The 3,853-nt window shown below is 37.2% G+C and overlaps 1 non-coding gene across 1 annotated transcript; it reads right to left on the reverse strand.

The window, feature by feature from the left end:
* Positions 1-2,008: 2,008 nt before the first annotated feature.
* On the reverse strand, positions 2,009-2,112 carry LOC132651806 (U6 spliceosomal RNA). Its single transcript, XR_009589370.1, has one exon. It is a non-coding gene; the product is annotated as a U6 spliceosomal RNA (small nuclear RNA).
* Positions 2,113-3,853: the final 1,741 nt, after the last annotated feature.

Genomic DNA, 3,853 nt, shown 5'->3' on the forward strand with positions numbered 1-3,853 from the left:
TTTTAAGTGGATTACTTGGTTTGCTGCTTTTCAGCTTCTTTAGTTCTTTATATATACTGTATATGAGTCCTCTGTCAGATAAAGGGCTGGTGAAGATTCTTTCCCAATCTGTAGGTGGTCGCTTTGTTTTGATGATGGTGTCCTTTGCTTTGCAGAAGCTCTTCAGTTTCATGAGGTCCCATTTATTGATTGTTGCTCTTAGAGCCTGTGCTATTGGTGTTCCGTTTAGGAAGTTGTCTCCTGTGCCAATGTGTTCTAGGGTATTCCCCACTTTTTTTTCTAGCCAATTTAATATCTCTGGTTTTATGTTGAGGTCTTTGATCCACTTGGACTTCAGTTTTGTGCAGGGTGATAAGTATGGATCTATTTTCATTTTTCTACATGTAGACATCCAGCTGGACCAGCACCATTTGTTGAAGATGCTATCTTTTTTCCATTGTATGGTTTTGGCATCTTTGTCAAAGATCAGGTGTCCATAAGTGTGTGGGTTTATTTCTGGGTCCTCTGTTCAGTTCCATTGATCCCCCATTCTGTTTCTATGCCAGTACCATGCAGTTTTTAAAACTGTTGCTCTATAGTACAGCTTAAGATCAGGGATGGAGATAACTCCAGAAGATCTTTTATTGTAGAGGATTGTTTTAGCAATTTTGAGTTTCTTGTTATTCCATATGAATTTGAGAATTTTTCTTTCCAGGTCTGTAAAGAATTGTGTTGGTAATTTGATGGGCATTGCATTGAATCTGTAGATTGCTTTTGGTAAGATGGCCATTTTTATGTGGATAAAGTTTTATCAATGTTTCTTTTACAAATGTGAGTGCCCTTTCATTTGGGGCACAGATGTTCAGGATTGTGAAGTCTCTTGGTAGAATTTTCTCTTGATGAGTATGAAGTGTCCTTCCCCATCTCTTTTTATTAATTTTGGTTAAAAGTCTATTTTATCAGTCATTAGAATGGCTACTCCTTCTTACTTCTTGGGTCCATTTGCTTGGAAAGCCATCCTCCAGCTCTTTACACACAGGTAGTATTTATTTTTGTGACTTAGTTGTGTTTCTCTATGTAACAGATTGCTAGGTTTTGTTTATGCATCCATTCTGTCAGTCTGTGTCTTTTTGTTAGAATATTGAGTCCATTGATTTTGAGAGAGATTAATGACCAGTGGCTCTTTGGTCCTTTGAGTTTTATGTTGGCTGTGGTAGCAAATTTGTGTGCTTGGTTGCTTTTCATTTTACTGTAGTGAGGTTAATTATGTTCTTCTGTTTTTTTTGAAAGTTTCTAGTTTTCATGGGTTGTATTTTTCCTTCTAGTGTCTTCTATAATGCTGGATTTGTGTGTAGGTATTGTTGAAATTTGTTTTTGTCATTGAATATCTTGTTTTCTCTGTCTATGAGGACTGAGAATTTTGCTGGTTATAATAGCCTGGGCTGACATCTGTGTTCTCTTAGTGCCTGCATGATGTTCGTCCAGGTCCTTCTGGTTTTCATAGATGCTGTTGAGAAGTCAAAAATGCCATGGATTCTGATGAGTTTGCCATTATATGTTACTTGGGCTTTCTCCCTTGCAACTTTTAGTATTTTTTCTTTGTTCTGTATATTTACTGTTTTGATTATTATGTTACAGAAAGTTTTTTGTTTACTGAAGTAATTTATTGGGTGTTCTGTAGACCTCTTGTATTCTTATTTGCCTCTCCTTTAAGTTGGGGAAATTTTGTTGAAAAATTTTTCTGGCCCTTGGAGGAGGTTAAATTCTTTTTCCTCTATTCCTATTATTCTTAGGTTTTGTCTTCTTATATTGTTTTGCATTTGTTGAATGGTCTGTGTCAGCAATTTTTTTAGATTTAACATTTTCTTTGACATATACAATGATTTCTTTCATTGTATCATCGACACGTGAGGTTCTTTCTTCCATCTCTTGTAGTATATTAGTTATGCTTAGCTCTGTAGTTCCTATTTTCTTTCCTAAGTTCTTTCACTTCACAATTTCCTCTGTGATTTTTTTTTAATTTCTCCAAAAAAATATGGGATGCTTCAAGAATATGCATATCATACTTACACAGGGGCCATGAGCTTCTCAGTACAGTTTGAATTTTAGTATATGGGATGTTGAAGAGAGCACAATATACTTATTTCAAGTGGTCATTAATTAAGTCACAGGTCCTTGACTTGAGTTTCACATTTTCACAGATTCCATTATTATTTTTTAAATGCACAGATAGGATATGTCCCTACTTCAGTTAAGTATTTTCTGAGAAAATGTTCCCTAGGGCAAATCATTGAAAAAAAAAAGCATTTAAGTTGGACATTACTTATATTTGTAAAGAGATCATCCATGATGTCTCATCAGCAAGCACTCATCTTGCTGTAGTCCTTTAAGAAAACTGAGAGATGTTCATGAACAACCACAGAAGCAGGAAGAGCTAGGGAGACTGATATAGACACAGAGAGCTAAAGAGACAGAGACCAACAGAAACAAAGACACAAAGTGACAGATACCTAATAACAGAGATGCCATGCTCTCTGGTAACTTTCTTTGGCATATCAACCTTAAAGCACACCCTGTTCTCATGACTATGGAAACCCCTAGAACACAAAAATGCCATGGGCTACATCTGTGCAGAGGTTCTGTGTTATTTCCATGCATGGCACTTAGTTGGAGCATGGGCCGCAGGAGTGAACCCTAAGTTCAGAATTTTTTTTGGTTCTGTTGCTCTTCTTGTGGAGTTCCTGTCCTCTCCAGATCTTACTATTTCCTCCTTCTTTCATTAGATTCCATGCACTCCTCCCAAGAGTTGGCCATGATTCTTGGCATCTGCTTTGATAGGCTTTAGGGCAGAGCTTTTCAGAGGCCCACTGTTACAGGTTCCTACCTTGTTCCCTGCTTTCTCCAGCAAGTTCCATATTCTAAAGCACAGGACTGATACTCTCCTATGGGGAAAATGTGGAATTTTTCTGTTAGAGTATTATTCAGCTATTTTTGGAACCAGAAATAATCATTTGGGGTGAAGTAACTAAAATGCATACAGAGACTTACAGTCCAATATTATGGAGACAGGTAGACTTTAAACACTCAGGTCTAAATGGCATTTCCCTATAAAATTCTTCCTCACCTCAGAACTCTGGAAACCTGCAGGAGAGGAGTCAGGAATAGTGTCATAATTAGAGGGAATTGAGGACAGGAGATCAATGCACTGAGAATCAACCCACAGAGGAAGATATGCAGCCAGCCTTGATGAGACATGATAAGCTAAGTTCAGTTAAAAGGGTGAGGAGGACCTCACCTATCAGGGAAGTAGAGAAAGGGTCTAGAGGTAGAAGAGGGAGGGTAGGTGGTACAGGAAGGAGAAGACAGAGAGGGTAGCAGAGGGGATACAATGTGAACAAATCATACTGAATAAATACATAACAGAAACTGTGATTAAGGTGATCTAGTATAGAGATCTTCAGGACTGAGGGCTTCTTCTTCAGAGTGTTATCAGGGTGCAGCAAGGATGAATTAGTATATAAACAACACACACTTGAATTTGTGTATTTTAAAAAATAATTAGTGTGACACATGGTAGGAATTTAAACCTGGGAGCAATGGAAAACGAGTGTAAGATATGTTATATGAAATTCCCACATAATCAATAAAAATCATATGTTGACAACTTTTACAATGATCTTTAACATGGAGAAAAGATTTTGCTAATGAAGGGTAAAGTTTGACTTTGTAAGATATACTTTTGAAAGCTCATTATGTAAGAGAGAATATTAGCCATGAACTAGTGATTACCCAGCTACTACAGACCCTATGACTCAGGTGGGACCTCTGAATTAGCAGTCCAGGAATTAACACTACATTTTGAGATTTTTGTCTG

The sequence above is a fragment of the Meriones unguiculatus genome (genome assembly GCF_030254825.1).
Source record: "Meriones unguiculatus strain TT.TT164.6M chromosome Y unlocalized genomic scaffold, Bangor_MerUng_6.1 ChrY_unordered_Scaffold_25, whole genome shotgun sequence".
Lineage (NCBI taxonomy): Eukaryota > Metazoa > Chordata > Mammalia > Rodentia > Muridae > Meriones > Meriones unguiculatus.